The sequence below is a fragment of the Hevea brasiliensis genome, chromosome 9, assembly GCF_030052815.1.
Source record: "Hevea brasiliensis isolate MT/VB/25A 57/8 chromosome 9, ASM3005281v1, whole genome shotgun sequence".
Taxonomy (NCBI): domain Eukaryota; kingdom Viridiplantae; phylum Streptophyta; class Magnoliopsida; order Malpighiales; family Euphorbiaceae; genus Hevea; species Hevea brasiliensis.
The window spans coordinates 52,623,126-52,640,981 of record NC_079501.1 but is presented as its reverse complement, the minus strand read 5'-3'; the positions used below and the strand labels follow the sequence as shown (position 1 = coordinate 52,640,981).

Below are 17,856 nucleotides of genomic sequence, written 5' to 3'. Positions count from 1 at the left end.
AATTACTTTAATTATAGCATTTCCAACTTAATCATTTGTTTGGAAGATTTTATAGCCATCCTAATTACTATTAAGGTCTCACTTTGCACATTATCCATTTAGCATGCATATATCATATAATTGCATACATTCCCATACATCTCATGCATTCATGGATAAGCGATAAATATGGTATGATCATGGACTTTCTAAGGGATTCAATTCGAGCCACCAAGAATTGAATCGGGGCATTCCTAGGTGCATTTCATTCATTCATTTTACAAGAGTTGCTGAAGGAGTACATAATCAACACTTGATATTGAATTCCTCCTTTGGTCCACCAATGCTCTTGACCTCCTTGAACTTCTTGCAATCCAATATTACATAGTAATCCTTGGCATACCAAGGCGAATTTACAAGAACTTAAATAAATGAAATTACAACCCAAAAATATTACAAACTTAATAATACATGCCCAAAATAAATTAAAATAAATTAATTAATTTACAATCCCAAAGAAACATAAAAGAAATAAATCCAATCACATTGGTCTTTTATAGTCCATGATCATCCATCATGCATATCACTATTTAACAATTAAATAAAACATACATTCTTAAATTAAATTGAATATCTCATATTCAACTTAAAATACAGATTTTAATATGATTCAAATAAATTTAAAAATTTAGATTTGAATCTCATTCAAACAAATTTAAAAATTCAGATTTGAATCACATTCAAACAACTTCAAAAATTCAGATTTGAATCACATTCAAACATTTTTTAAAAAACAGATTTGAATCACATTCAAATATTTTTAAAAATCAGATCTGAATTTTATTGAATCAATTTTAAAAATCAGATTTAAATATGATTCAAACAACTTTAAAAATTCAGATTTGAATCACATTCAAACAACTTTTAAAATTCAGATTTGAATCACATTCAAACAATTTTTAAAATTCTGATTTAAATCATAATTTAATTGTGTGATTAAAACAACTAATTAAACACTTTAATTAGTCAAAGAATAGGCCTTAGATCATACAACAATTGCAGAATTAAAAGCCAAACCTTGAACCACCCATGGAACCATTGTTGCCGCCACCAATGGTGGCTCCACCATGTGTGCCGCCACACCTCATGATCCAACCAGCAATGAATCTCTTGATCTCATGATCAAACACACAATTAAATTATATAATCAACAATCTAAATGGCAAATATAGTGGCTCTGATACCAATTGAAGGAACAGGCGTGAAAAACACAAGATTATACCATTGAATTCAAAAATTTTCACCTAGGGTCACAAGCACCATGCAAGATTTATTTTTATCTATTTGATTTCAATGATAAACAACATATTAAAACTCTTTTAATATGTTTTTGGATCTGTATTTGCCATTTAAGATTTTAAAATTAATTAGATTAATTTTAGAACCCTAGATTAAATCAAGAACGATTACACTAACCTCTTGATGTCTTTGCCGTGTCTGCGCCTTTGAGATTCGTCTTGAGGACACGGATGTTGTCCCTCTAGCTTGTCCACACCAAGAACACCTATGGCAGCCCTTGAACAGCTTCTAAAGCCTTTTCTATTAATTAGAAATTCAAGTTCTGCCTTTTAAGAGATTAGAGATGCAAACAGGACACTAGAAACAATTTCTAGTGTTCTTAATTCAAGAGATTGATGGCTAATCTCTTTGAATTGATGAGAGATGAAGAGAAATAGCTGGAGGCTCAAAGTGGCGTGACATATGAGAGGAGAGGCTGCTGGTTATGTTTTCTTTTCATAACCCCACTTAAATAGCTAGGTTAACACATTAAACCCTAGCCACATGTCACCTTTTGATTAGCTCTAGGTTTAAGTGACCCAATCACATTGTGCCAAGTGTCAAACCTATATTTAATCTTGATTTTAATCATCTTACATGATTAAAAATATTTGGCAAGCTTATGTGTTATGCCATGTGTCACCATCTCATGGTGCCACGTGTCACACTGCAAAATGACCAAAATGCCCCTGTGTCTTAATTTTGAGTTCTTAACCCAAAATAATTATTTTCTTCTTCTAATTAATTTATATCAAATATAAATTAACTAATTAATCTCTATTAATTAATTTCTCATCAATTAAATTCATATTTAAACACTTTAAATATAAATTTAATTTATACTACACATTCAATAATCTAGATTTGGTTTCAAGTCATGCTAGGGACTTTGCAATTTAATTGCAAACCAAATCTATTTAATTAATCAATTAAACTCTTTAATTAATTAATTAAATCATATTTAAATAGGTGATAACTTGTGTATGTGTGTGACTTACTAGGCTCATCACTAATTAGCAATGAGACATGATATCAACTCTTAATATCATCAGAACTCTTTCTTACCATAAATGATTTCTCTAAATCATTTTATGAACCTCATAGACCATGGTTAACACCTAGCATAGCATGCCATGGCCACCCAATTAGTAATAAGATTTACCTTAAATGAACCTATAATCATATGTTACCATGCACTAGAATCTCTCTGTTACAAAATCCCAACTCAAGCTGGAGTCATGGTTTATGTCAAACTCCATTTGCTATGAATATTATGTTCTCTTTTAATTCCAGTTCTTGATTAAAAGATTTTCTCATCAGAAACTCTTTTCTGAATAAATCTATCTGTCCTGGCCAGGAACTTGAAACATCAAGAATAATTAAATGAACATAGGATTTTAACTCTATTTACTTAGAGGAACATATTCCATCTTGATCAACACCTACCTCCATATATAACTAGTAGGAGCCAACAGATGCCCATATACCCATACAAAGTACAAGTATGAAAGCATTATCAAACTCAAACTACCTATATACAAGATAACTGTGCTATCTCAGGTCTAAAGATTATATGCACTGATATGATTTATGACAAAACATTGACAAGAGTAAACTCCATGTGCTTGTCATAAGTGTCACTGGTTCGGCCTACTTATCATGTATAAGTGCCTATCATGTATGTTATATGGCATGAGACTCACCATTCCATCTTATTTATATCTCATATAAATAACTTGAGAACAAACATGAATACAATCTTTCTGGATAAGTCATGTCCTTATTATGAAGTATCCTTGATTGTGAACCTATTTATGATACTTTGTGCTAGAAATATTGTCACTCATATTCTTAACAACTTAAGAATAATATTTCTAACAAAATATCAATGGACCTTTTCTATTACACATAAATATATTATGTAAACGGAAAAGTGGAAATGCCTTTTATTAATAAAATATATACAAGATACATACTAAATGATATGCTCTAGGGCATACTACTAACAATACCCACAGTAAGGGATTTCTCTGAGGTATTTCTTGAGGAATTGCCAAGTTTGCCACCAGAAAGGGAAGTTTAATTTGTAATTGAGATTATGCTGGGTACAGCTCCAATTTCAATTGCTCCGTATAGGATGGCACCTGCTGAATTGAAAGAGTTAAAAATCCAGCTGCAAAAATTACTAGACAAGTGGTTCATATACCCCAACGTATCACCGTGGGGAGCTCCGGTACTATTTGTTAAGAAGAAAGATGGGACATTGAGGTTATGTGTTGACTACCGGCAGCTAAACAGAGTAACAGTGAAGAACAAGTATCCGTTGCCTAGAATTGATGATCTGTTTGATCAGTTGAAGGGAGCCGGTGTGTTTTCTAAGATTGATCTCAGATCAGGGTATCATCAACTAAGGGTTAAGGATGCAGATGTGCCTAAGACTGCATTTAGAACCCAGTATAGGCATTATGAATTCCTGGTGATGCCATTTGGGTTAACAAACGCTTCAGCAGTATTCATAGACCTTATGAATCGTATCTTCCATCCATACTTAGATTGGTTCGTAGTGGTCTTCATTGATGACATCCTAGTGTATTCCAAGGATAAAGCAGAACATGATGAGCATTTGAGAATTGTTCTGCAGACTCTAAAAGAGAAGAAACGGTATGCTAAATTATCCAAGTGTGAGTTTTGGTTAAATGAGATTGCATTCCTTGGACATGTAGTATCAGCTGAAGGGATTAGAGTGGATCCTAAGAAGATTGAAGCAGTGATGGAATGGAAGCCTCCTAGAAATACAACTGAGATCAGAAGTTTCTTGGGGTTAGCTGGATATTATAGAAGATTTGTAAAGGGATTTTCCCTGATAGCTGCTCCAATGACCAATTTACTATACAAGAATATGAAATTTGACTGGAATGACAAGTGTCAAGCCAATTTTGAGAGGCTAAAGGCTATGTTGACAGAGGCACCAGTGTTAACAAAGCCAATGTTTGGACAAGACTTTGTAGTCTACAGTGATGCCTCACATAATGGGTTAGGGTGTGTACTCATGCAAGAAGGGAAAGTGGTCGTATATGCTTCCAGGTAGTTAAGGCCACATGAAAAGAATTACCCTACTCATGATTTAGAGTTAACAGCAATTATCTTCGCATTGAAGATATGGAGGCATTACTTGTATGGAGAAAAATGCTACATATACACAGACCATAAGAGTCTGAAGTATCTGCCAACCTAGAAGGAACTTAATTTGAGATAGAGGCGATGGATTGAATTCCTGAAAGATTATGATTGTGTGATTGACTACCACCTTGAGAAGGTAAATGTAGTCGCTGATGCTTTAAGTAGAAAATCTATTGTAGCATTAAGATCTCTGAATGCCCAACTGTCCTTAACTCATGATGGAGTTATTTTGGCTAAGTTGCAAGTGAAGCCGAATCTATTACAATAGATACAGGATGGGTAGAAGATAGATGAGAAATTAATGGCTGTTATGAGCAAAATCACTGAAGGGAAGGAAACTGAATACGAAGTGAAAGAAAATGGGTGCCTATACTATAAAGAAAGAGTGTGTGTTCCAGATGATAAAGAATTGAAAACCAGTATTCTGAGAGAAGCACATAACAGTGTGTATGCTATGCACCCAGGAAGCACAAAAATGTACCATGACCTGAAACTCCGATACTGGTGGCCAGGTATGAAGAAGGACATAGTTGACTATGTAACTAGATGCTTGATATGTCAGCAAGTCAAAGCAGAATATCAAGTTCCATCAGGTTTGTTACAGCCCATAAACATACCTGAATGGAAATGGGACGGAGTCGCTATGGACTTTATCAGTGGTCTACCTCTCACTCAGAAAAAGCATGAAGTAGCATGGGTGATTGTGGATAGGTTGACCAAATCAGCATATTTTCTGCCAGTCAGAACTGAGTACTCACTGGAAAAGCTAGTAGAATTGTACATCAGTGAGATAGTTAGACTACATGGAATTTCACTTTTCATTATATCTGATAGAGACTCGAGATTTACATCTACATTTTGGAAGAAATTACAAGAATCCTTGGGCATACAACTCTAATTTTAGTACGGCTTTTCATCCTCAGATAGATGGACAATAAGAAAGAATAATCCAAGTAAATTCTGAAACTCATTGAGTTATTGCAAACAATAAACTGATAATAATGATAGTAATAACTAAATATATGTGATAGGTCCTCGAGGATATGCTGAGAAGTTGTATTATTGAGTTTGCGGGAAGTTGGGACTGATACCTTCCACTGGCAGAATTTGCATATAACAATAGCTATCAAGCTAGTATACAAATGACACCCTATGAAGCACTGTATGGGAGAAAATGCAGAACACTTGTATGTTGGACTGAATTGGTTGAAGATAAGCTAGTGGGGCCAGACCTGATAAAACAGACAGAGGAAAAGGTGAAACTGATAAAGGCCAATTTGAAAGTTGCCTCAGACCGACAAAAATCTTATGCTGACTTGAGGAGAAAGGACATTGAGTAAGAAGTTGGCAAGAAGGTATTTCTCAAAGTATCACCATGGAAGAAAGTGTTAGGATTCGGGAAAAAGGGAAAATTAAGCCCTAGGTTCATTGGCCCATATGAAGTTATGGAACGTGTGGGACCAGTAGCCTACCGATTAGCCTTACCACCTAAGCTGGACAAGATACATAATGTGTTTCATGTCTCGATGCTCAGAAGATACAGATCAGATCCTTCACATGTCATCTCAGTAGAAGAAATTGTGGTACAACCTAACCTGACATATGAAGAAGAACGAATTAAAATCTTGGCACGAGAGGTAAAAGAGCTCAGAAACAAGACAATTCCACTAGTGAAAATCCTATGGAGACACCACAACACAGAAGAGGCAACATGGGAGAGTGAGGAGATAATGAGGCAACAGTTCCCTCAACTCTTCACATTAGGTAAATTTCGAGGATGAAATTTTTATTTAGAGGGGAAAAGTTGTAACATCCCCACTGTACGTGTTCTGTACGTTCTGTTGCTTCAATGGCCAAATATCAGTCCAAGCAAGTCAGGATGTCTGAAACTACACTTCGGTGATAGTGAACAGACATATAATGATGAAATAAATAAAAATAAAATATAAGAAAAATCAAAGAAAAATGAAAGAGAGAGAAAATGAAGCTATGTTAAACGAGCCGGCACCGCAGCGATGGGTGACTGCACTGGGAAGGTCGTTGCCGACCTCAGGGCCGTGGGGAACCCTCAGAATTAAATTTCAGGACATAAGCAAAGGTTTATTGAAATGTAATTGACACTAGAAATATCAAAGAAAAATTAATAAATTAGTACAAAGAAAAACAAAAAATCAAAAAACAGACAAAAATCGATGTTACCGAAAAATCAGGAATATAACCCGAAATGGGGCATTTTTGTCATTTGACACTAAGAGTTTCCTTTTGACCTCAATGTCCATTAAAAATAAATGATATTGCACTTATGAAATGTCATGAAAAATTAAAATGGGATACAATATGTAAATAGTAAAAGAATTGAGATAAATGAGCAAATAAGGAAACTTCAACTAATTAACCATTAAACTATTGCTTAGTGCTTCACTAACTTGAATATTGGGACACCAAAACAAGCCTTGGGACAGCAGATTGCACTCATTATCATCTTCTTCTTCATCCAACTTCATCTTGCCGAAATGAAATTCACCATGGAAACCACCATTGCCGCCCCACATGCAAGCTTCATTGGTGCATGATCAAGCCATCATTTCCACTTGATTCCTTAATTAAAGCTTGCATACTTACCTTGAGGAAGATATTGGCAGCAAGAAAAACAAGATTTGGTGAAGTTTTGATAAGCTCCAAAAGTTGTAAGTGTCCTAAACCTCTCCCTTGCTTTGGTAAACATTTTGTTTAGGTTGAGGTGAGTATTTTAGTGAAGAGAAATGAAGAGAATAGTGAGATATGTAACTGTCCATTTTCGGCAGCCATGAATATTTGTTGTATTTGAGTTTTTCTTTCCTCTAATGGATGGAAATTATGGTTGATTAACTCAAATGGAAGATGTAGTAAGTTAAAATCTAAGTATGTGCATGTTAATGCTTGAATTAAGGGTTTGAAATGGGACCTTGATGCTTTGGCAAACTGCTATGTTTGACAGCCTATAATATCATGAATTTGTGTATGAATATGAAGTTTATTAATAAAATATGATAGTATTAAATTATGAGCAGCATGTGTAATTGATATTGAAGTGTATGAATAGTATTGATATTGAGATATGTTGAATTTTGGTGTAAGTGAATGTTGAACTTGAATGGTGAATTGTGTGCATTGAGAACTTGAGTGTTCTGCCTAATATGCTTGCTAGAATTGTGTACAATATATATATATATATATGGAAGTGCCATTGATTGAATATTGAAGTAATGAGGAGGAGAAGGAATATCAAATTGGAAGTGTAAGTGTCTTGTGCAGATTGTGTATTGATGGTAGTACCTAAATTAGGTCATAAGTGCCAAACTGTGAACCCAATTGGTATAAGGCCAATGGGGGGGTGAAAATATACACCAAATAGGCCAAATTTCATGCAGAAATGTTGCCAAAATTCTTCCTAGAAACTGACCTTAAAAATGACCAAATTCTGAATGGCAACCTTGCAACCCATATTTTTGACCATATAAACAGTAATCATTAGGATGATCATAACTCACTCAAAACAGGTCCAATTGACTTGAAATTTTTACCATGGATAGCTTAGACATAGAGCTACAATTCTTATGAAGGCTCTGAAGCCCAGAAATGACAAGAAGCAAGTCAAATAGCTTGCATAATTTCGGGTACCAAAACTGCCAGAACTAAAAGTGACCTAAAATTGACCAAATTTTGCACTAAAGGTGCAATATGTCCAGCTTTAGTAAATTGACCATATCTTTGTCTATACAACTTAGAATGACCTGAAATTTTGCCCCAAATGTAATAGGAAATAGAGCTACAATTTTGCTTCTTTGACCAGAAGCTAAAAACCAAGAGAAATAGGACTTTAAGCTAGACTAATCTAGCACACCAAAAACTGAGAATTTGACATTTACATACAATGATGCTTGAAGCAATTTGGCAATGAATGCCAACTTATAAAAATGTTAAATTGCACTATATTGGCAGCATATTGAATTACAATATGTAACATATTGATACTAGAAATAACTTATCCATAGTACCTAAAAAGGTCAACATATGCATTGACTTATGAATTACATAATGGCTAGTAAACTAAAAAAAATTGATGAATTAAACAATTAATTTATAATGTACCCTAGTTTGCCTAGTTTACTAGTTTGGATAGGTTGGCATGCCAATAGGATTCTGACAGCTGTTCTGTAAATGGCTTCATGCCATACTGTATTTTTACGGCTTATTATGCCGCACTGTGACTTTAATAGCCTACGGCTATACATATTGTGTATTTATTCTTGGCTTATTGCCAGATTGACTATATGGATTTTTAGCCACACTATTTGCACACCGGGAGACACTTTGTGACCGATGGTGTGACGGCCTGAGGTACTAGGTACCCAGTGTCAGTATATCCGTTTATCCAGTCTTGTCAGTATATAGGCTACACGGGTAGTAATTCAAGTACTATTAAATTCAAATAGCTAAATCCAGTCTACTGACATACAACACTACCAAAATTAGTAAATATTGAAATGTTAGCAAATAAAGGAGAATCAACAATTGTAAAGGATATCGATGTCATAAATTCATTTACTTTATTTTAGTATATATTTCTTTATATTTGGCACCACTAAGCAAAATTGCTTAGCGTGTTGCTTTTGTAACACGTAGTTATTGGAGACACAGCTGGCGAGCCCAGTAGACCTACGATCGGGTGAGACATCAGATCTGCACAGGAGTCCAGAGTCATCTGCACTGCATTGCATACATGGTAGGACTTAGGATATCTTGTATTTTGTACTTTTGTTATATTTTTGAAATTTGTCCCTATATTTTGTAATATTATGAAAACTCTAAAGTTTGTAATATTTTCTACATATTAAATAACATGGAGATTTCCTGGATATATTTAAATTATTATGGACTATATTATGGAACTGTTTAATGACTGTGAAAGTCTATTGACTTTATTGAGAAATTGAGACAGTGAATGAAATTGTGATTTTGAGAATACTTTATTGAACTATTTTTAACAGGTTTAGAAGGACAGTTTGTCCAATTTACAGACGGCACCTTGCCGGATTTTTATTACTATTTTGAGACACTGATTTTATTAAAGTATGAAAATAGTATCAGCATAATATGAATATTACATTAAAGACTTCTTAAAATCAAATTGAGCTTAGGAAATGAGATAATCACAAACTAGGTGTTTCGGCATGCCGTGTAGCACTCCTTGCTCAACTATACTGTAGACGGGTGAGGGGTGTTACATTTAGTGGTATCAGAGCCAGGTTTAGGCATTTTTGGACTTAGATAGATTGCATATCATGCATTGCATTGTAAGTGTTAAGATGACTCTAATGCAGATCTTTTGATATGTTATTTTGATCAGAATATGGGCTCCACATCACAGAGAGCGGTCGATGAGGAAGTGGAAAGTCATGCTCCATCTTGTATTTTGTACACTGATTACAGGTTAGTTTTTGAACATGTTATGATCAAAATTTGAGTTTGGTTTCTTCATGAAAGTTGTAGGTCTATGTCTTAGCTTTCTGCTGGTAAAATTTCAGGTCAATTGGACTTTCTACACTGAGTTATGACTAAATGAATAAATACTATTTATTTAGTCATTTTGGCCAGGTAGAATGCAGTCACCTAAATTAGGGCAATTTTTAGGTTAACTTGGTTTGGTTTTCTGGGCAGGGTTTCTTCACCAAAGTTGTGCCATTATGTGTCTAGTTTCATGTCCAATATACCTTGCACCAATTGAACCTATAAAACTCCATTTATGGCTGCCCAAACCTGCTAGACTCCCACCCAGTCCTGCAGGCCACCAAGGGCAGCATGCCTAAGCTCAACTCCAACATCCTTACTCACTTCAATTCCTCCTCACACACATTCAAATGGTCACTAATTGACCATTATAAGGTTCCATTACATGAGCAAACCCTAATGTTGTTCAAGTGTCCACATTTTTTTCAAGTTCATTCATGCATTCCACTTGCATTTCACTTACACAAACATATTCAATCACTCATCTCATACCAAGGGCAGCTCATAACCACTTTGCTATCAAGAAAAATCATCAAACCCTAACCAACCCTAAGCTGCCAAAATTATAGGGGTGCACACACACAATTTTTTATTTTATTTTCTTACATTTTCACCTTATTTCATGCCATTAAACATGAATTAAATCAAAAGTAGTAAGAGTTTGGACACTAACCACTTGGAGCAGAATTTCAAGCTAATAAAGCTTCCTTTTTTCTTCCTCTTTTTGCTGCCTAGTAGTGATTTAAGGTGTGAGGATCAAGTTTAGTGAAGAGCTTGAGTGGTTTTATGGTGAGATTTGGTGGGGTGTGAAGCTTTGGTGGAGCTTTAATGGAGGAATGGGTGGAAGGGAGAGGGACGGCCGGTTTTGGGTGAGGATGGTTGATGACTTTTTTTGATTTTTTTGTATCCTTTATCCTCTTTTTATTTGTTAATTTAAGTGTTGATTAAATATGATTGGTTGGATTTTTTTTTTTAATGACATCATAGTGATGTTATAATTGGCCTTTTATCTCATTTTCTCTTCTTTTCTTCTCTACTCATTTTCAATTTAATTTTTAACAATATTTATTCATATTTTATGTCATAATAATTATTTAATTAACTGGACAAGTTGGCCAAAAATCATCTCTGAAGACGAAATGACCAAAATACCCTCTGTTTGGCTTAACAGACCAAAATTGTCTGTACCGATTTAAAAAATTTTCTAAGCATTTTCTTGGCATTATAATGCCATAGAAACCTCAATGACTCTTCTCTGGAGTCCCAAAAGTTATTTTATGAATTTTCTCTGGGGTTTAGGGCTCCTAGTTATGAGGACCATAACTTCCCACTGGGTTACCCATGGCTAGGGCACCGGCTCTTTTAACTTGGTTGTATTTTATTTTTAAAATTTTTCCTAAATTTTTCTTCTTAATATTTGAGTTAATTATGGCTCCTCACTTTAGTTTAAATGTTTTTCTAGACGTTCTAGCTGTCCGGACCGACACTGGTCACCAGAACAGTAGAATGTATGGAATTACTACAGTGAGGGTGTTACATTTCCCACTCCGTAGCACTATAGCACTCACATTTTCTCTGGGGTTCATGATTGTTTGTGATGGAAGCTTTCTAGAACCTTGAGCTTCAAGCTTACTTACAGATGAGGCTAACTGACCAATCTGCCTCTCTATGTTTTGAATGTTATTTCTAGTCTCCTATTGAAACTGCTGTGTATTGTTAGCCAAAGCCTTAACAATTTCATCAAGTGACATACCTTGATTTAAGGGAGGCGGAGGTGGTTAATTCACTTGTCTCTGCTACTAGTATCGGTTTTGTACAAGTTGATTCCCATAACTCAAATTGGGATGATCTTGCCATCCTAGATTATAAGTATTAGAAAAGGGATCATACCTGCATTGTGGCTGTCTATAATTTCCTACTGCATTAACATGTTGTATTGATTCATCCTCTTATAATGCAGGACACATGTCAGTGCCATGACCCGAACTCGAACAAATTCTACATACCTTAACAATTTGCATATTCCCTACAGCCAACTGCCTCACCAAAGAAGTTAAATCAGAAATCTGTTTCTCAAGGTTAGATGTACTTACCTCATTAACCTTCATAGGTGTGTGATCTATTCTCATACCAAACTGCTGAAAATTTGCTGCCATGTTAGCAATCAGCCTCTTTGCCTCTTCTGGTGTCTTATCAACCAAAGCTCCTCCACTAGCGGCATCTATCATACTGCGATCCATTGGTAGAAATCCCTCATAGAAATATTGAATTAGAAGCTGCTCACTTATTTGATGATGGGGACAACTTGCACACAGCTTCTTAAATCGCTCCCAATACTCATACAAGCTCTCTCTATTATACTATCGTATCCTACAAATTTCTTTTCTGATATTGGCAGCACGGGAAGCAGGAAAATACTTCTCTAGAAATATTTGCTTCATCCAATTCCATGAGTTCATAGTTTCGAAAGGAAGGTAATACAACCAATCCTTAGCTGTTCCTTCCAGTGAGAAAGGGAAAGCTCGAAGCTTAATCTGGTCATCGGAAACTCCTTGAGGTTTCATGCTAGAACACACAACATGAAATTCCTTTAAATGTTTATGTGGATCCTCACCTGTGAGACCATGAAATTTAGGTAATAAATGGATTTGTCCAGATTTTAACTCAAAAGCAACATTTGAAGCAGGGTATTGAATACATAAAGGCTATTGGTTTAGATCAGGAGCAGCCAACTTTTTCAAAGTTCTAGCAGCCATGGTTTTGTTTTTGAAATTTGAATCTGAATCCAAATCCGAACTTAATTCCCTTGGCGATTGGACTCCTTCAGATGTACTCGGAATCTACCTAGCTTGCTTAGCCAATTTTCTCAACTATTTAGCTCTTTTTTTCTACTTTTGAATCAAAGATCAACTCACCAGATTGAGAAGTTCTTGTCATAAACAAAAAAAAATCAAAGTAAAAATAGAAAAATGCCTCAAAACCCTAGAAAATGATGGAATTTGGCCTCAAGAGGGTGGGGCCAAGGAATTCTATGAATTGATTGGTCTTGATCAGAACGTCATTTCCTTTAAAATAAGTATGGCCCGCCCTCCAAATTCAACCAAAAATCTATCGATGAATAGTAACACCATAATTTTTTCCGAAAACCTAAAAACAACAACAACTCACAAATTAAATTAATAACAAAATATCCTAATACTAAAAACATGAAATCCAATAAATTCCAGTCCCTAGCAACAGCACCAAAATTCTTAGTAGCTGTTGAATCCACCAGAAATTAAATTAACTGAAATTACCATTTATGAAATATTTTCTGCAATAAGTGGTAAATCTAAGTCGAACCCTAGAGACTGAATTATTAAATTTTGTGCATTTGTATTATGGAAAAAGAAACAAAGGTTGGGGGGGTAATTTGCAATCTAAAGAAGAAATCAAAAATAAAAAATTAAGAACTAAAATTAAATATAAAACTCTCAAATTAAAGAAACTTCAGTTCAAGGTAATTTGCATTCCAATGCATTGATTCAATCATAGACAAAAGAAATACAATTATCTCTTATTGAATACTTAACATAAATTTATCAAACAGCGAGGTAAAATCCCTAACTTCCCTATACTCATCAATTCGAGCCCAGTACTCTTGTTGACTCTAATTATTAACTGAATTGGTATTAAACAATCCTCATCAAATTAATAACTGCTTTAAGAATAGGAAGTAGTTAAGCTGAACAACAATTTATGAAGCATAAATCATTTAATTCACCATATTGATTCCTTAGGTTATTATCGAAAAATGGGATCATAATCAATAAAACCTAATTGCTACTCATGTTCAATCTTACACAACAATTACGGATTATGAAGATGAACTAGCAATTGATCACATCAAACAATTAACTAATACGCCTTTTTAGCAAATAATTCAATAGATCAAAGATAATGAAATCAGAAAACAATAGATATTCAAAAGACATAAATTAAATTAAGAACCTGATCTCACAAATCATGTAAAAGAACTTGAATCTCTTGAACTGAATTAAGAACTTAGCCACTCATGTTCATGGCTTATAGAAAATTAAAGAAAAATAAAGAAGAAATGTAAAAAGAGAAAGGAGAATGAAGGTCTTCTACTATGGTGTTTAAAGGTCTAGTTGGATGTGTCGGCTGCTGCCCAAAGATGGTCTTTATAATAAAAAAACCTAATCCCAAGGATGAGAGCCAAACTTGGAAAACTTTTGAAATTCAAAAGAGACAGATTCGCAGCTCTGCAATCACTGCCATTTTTCAGCCAGTTCCCTTTCGAATTTGCCTCTGCCTTCTTCAGGAAAGTTGTAGCCTTATTTCTTAGCTTTCCAACGGATACTCATTTGCCCAAATTTGAGGTCTTTAGTCCAAGTTATGGCCCAAAAACTGAGATTGATTCTGATAGATGGTCCAGCCTATAATGACAACTTCATTGCCATTTTTTACAATTAAAACGGCCTCATCTTGCTTCCAGCCCTTCATAGAAGTTGTAGAGGTGGCTCTTAAGATTCAATTGGGCTTAGGCTTGCTTCATTTGGATATCTGAAACTCTAGATACAAAATAAATGCTAAAACTAGTCGTGACACATCAAGTCTAGGCTTTTACAATAGACCCATAGCTCATTTTGTCAATCTTGGAGACTGATTTGGGCTTTGGGCCGTCTTTATCATTTATAGTGTTCTATCTTAGCTTTTCAATGGATTAAAAAATACTCAATTTGGAGATCCACAACTTTAGAAACACCTGAAAAATACAGCAAATGTCAAATACTGAAAATTTCTCCATTTAACATAATTATTCCAACAACTATCTAAAAATATGCCTAAATGATAAATATACTTTAATCAACTGAATTAGGCATAAAAATACACTAGAAACACTAAATGTGATGGGAGTAAAATTAATAAATTATGCACTTACCAAATTCTCCCACACTTATTCCATGCTTGTCCTCAAGCATGACTTAAACTCTCAATCAACTCCACTTAGAAGTTCACTTAACTTTACCCTATCACAACATTTTCTAACAACAGATTAAAAGTTTGAAAGAAGAGGCAAGTAAGGTAATTGTTAGTAGTATGCCCTAGAGCATATCATTTAGTATGTATCTTGTATATATTTTATTAATAAAAGGCATTTCCACTTTTCCGTTTACATAATATATTTATGTGTAATAGAAAAGGTCCATTGATATTTTGTTAGAAATATTATTCTTAAGTTGTTAAGAATATGAGTGACAATATTTCTAGCACAAAGTATCATAAATAGGTTCACAATCAAGGATACTTCATAATAAGGACATGACTTATCCAGAAAGATTGTATTCATGTTTGTTCCCAAGTTATTTATATGAGATATAAATAAGATGGAATGGTGAGTCTCATGCCATATAACAAACATGATAGGCACTTATAAATGATAAGTAGGCCGAACCTGTGACGCTTATGACAAGCACATGGAGTTTACTCTTGTCAATGTTTTGTCATAAATCATATCGATGCATATAATCTTTAGACACGAGATAGCACAGTTATCTTGTATATAGGTAGTTTGAGTTTGATACTGCTTTCATACTTGTACTGTGTATGGGTATATGGGCATCTGTTGGCTCCTACTAGTTATATATGGAGGTAGGTGTTGATCAAGATGGAATATGTTCCTCTAAGTAAATAGAGTTAAAATCCTATGTTCATTTAATTGTTCTTGATGTTTCAAGTTCCTGGCAGACAGATAGATTTATTCAGAAAAGAGTTTACGATGAGAAAAATCTTTTAATCAAGAACTGGAATTAAAAGAGAACATAATATTCATAGCAAATGGAGTTTGACATAAACCATGACTCGGCTTGAGTTGGGATTTTGTAACAGAGAGATTCTAGTGCATGGTAACATATGATTATAGGTTCATTTAAGGTAAATCTTATTACTAATTGGGTGGCCATGGCATGCTATGCTAGGTGTTAACCATGGTCTATGAGGTTCATAAAATGATTTAGAGAAATCATTTATGGTAAGAAAGAGTTCTGATGATATTAAGAGTTGATATCATGTCTCATTGCCAATTAGTGATGAGCCTAGTAAGTCACACACATACACAAGTTATCACCTATTTAAATATGATTTAATTAATTAATTAAAGAGTTTAATTGATTAATTAAATAGATTTGGTTTGCAATAAAATTGCAAAGTCCTAGCATGACTTGAAACCAAATCTAGATTATTGGATGTAGTATAAATTAAATTTATATTTAAAGTGTTTAAATATGAATTTAATTGATGAGAAATTAATTAATAGAGATTAATTAATTAATTTATATTTGATATAAATTAATTAGAAGAAGAAAATAATTATTTTGGGTTAAGAACTCAAAATTAAGACACAGGGCATTTTGGTCATTTTGCAGTGTGACACGTGGCACCATGAGATGGTGACACATGGCATAACACATAAGCTTGCCAAATATTTTTAATCATGTAAGATGATTAAAATCAAGATTAAATATAGGTTTGACACTTGGCACAATGTGATTGGGTCACTTAAACCTAGAGCTAATCAAAAGGTGACATGTGGCTAGGGTTTAATGTGTTAACCTAGCTATTTAAGTGGGGTTATGAAAAGAAAACACAACCAGCAGCCTCTCCTCTCATATGTCACGCCACTTTGAGCCTCTCCAGCTATTTCTCTTCATCTCTCATCAATTCAAAGAGATTAGCCATCAATCTCTTGAATTAAGAACACTAGAAATTGTTTCTAGTGTCTGTTTGCATCTCTAATCTCTTAAAAGGCAGAACTTGAATTTCTAATTAATAGAAAAGGCTTTAGAAGCTGTTCAAGGGCTGCCATAGGTGTTCTTGGTGTGGACAAGCTAGAGGGACAACATCCGTGTCCTCAAGACGAATCTCAAAGCGCGCATACTGCAAAGACATCAAGAGGTTAGTGTAATCGTTCTTGATTTAATCTAGGGTTCTAAAATTAATCTGATTAATTTTAAAATCTTAAATGGCAAATACAGATCCAAAAACATATTAAAAGAGTTTTAATATGTTGTTTATCATTGAAATCAAATAGATAAAAATAAATCTTGCATGGTGCTTGTGACCCTAGGTGAAAATTTTTGAATTCAATGGTATAATCTTGTGTTTTTCACGCTTCCGTTCCTTCAATTGTTATCAGAGCCACTATATTTGCCATTTAGATTGTTGATTATATAATTTAATTGTGTGTTTGATCATGAGATCAAGAGATTCATTGCTGGTTGGATCATGAGATGTGGCGTCACACATGGAGAAGCCACCATTGGTGGCGGCAACAATGGTTCCATGGATGATTCAAGGTTTGGCTTTTAATTCTGCAATTGTTGTATGATCTAAGGCCTATTCTTTGACTAATTAAAGTGTTTAATTAGTTGTTTTAATCACACAATTAAATTATGATTCAAATCAGAATTTTAAAAAATGTTTGAATGTGATTCAAATCTGAATTTTAAAAGTTGTTTGAATGAGATTCAAATCTGAATTTTTAAAGTTGTTTGAATCATATTTAAATCTGATGTTTTAAAATTGATTCAATAAAATACAGATATAATTTTTTAAAAAATATTTTAATGTTATTCGAATCTGATTTTTAAAAAATGTTTGAATGTGATTCAAATCTGAATTTTTGAAGTTGTTTGAATGTGATTCAAATCTGAATTTTTAAATTTGTTTGAATGAGATTCAAATCTGAATTTTTAAATTTATTTGAATCATATTCAAATCTGGAATTTTAAGTTGAATATGAGATAT

The 17,856-nt window shown here is 34.0% G+C and overlaps 1 non-coding gene across 1 annotated transcript; it reads left to right on the top strand.

The window, feature by feature from the left end:
• The first annotated feature begins 12,333 nt into the window (after positions 1 to 12,333).
• LOC131183617 (small nucleolar RNA R71) lies at positions 12,334 to 12,440 on the top strand. Its single transcript, XR_009151659.1, has one exon. It is a non-coding gene; the product is annotated as a small nucleolar RNA R71 (small nucleolar RNA).
• The last annotated feature ends 5,416 nt before the right edge of the window (positions 12,441 to 17,856 follow it).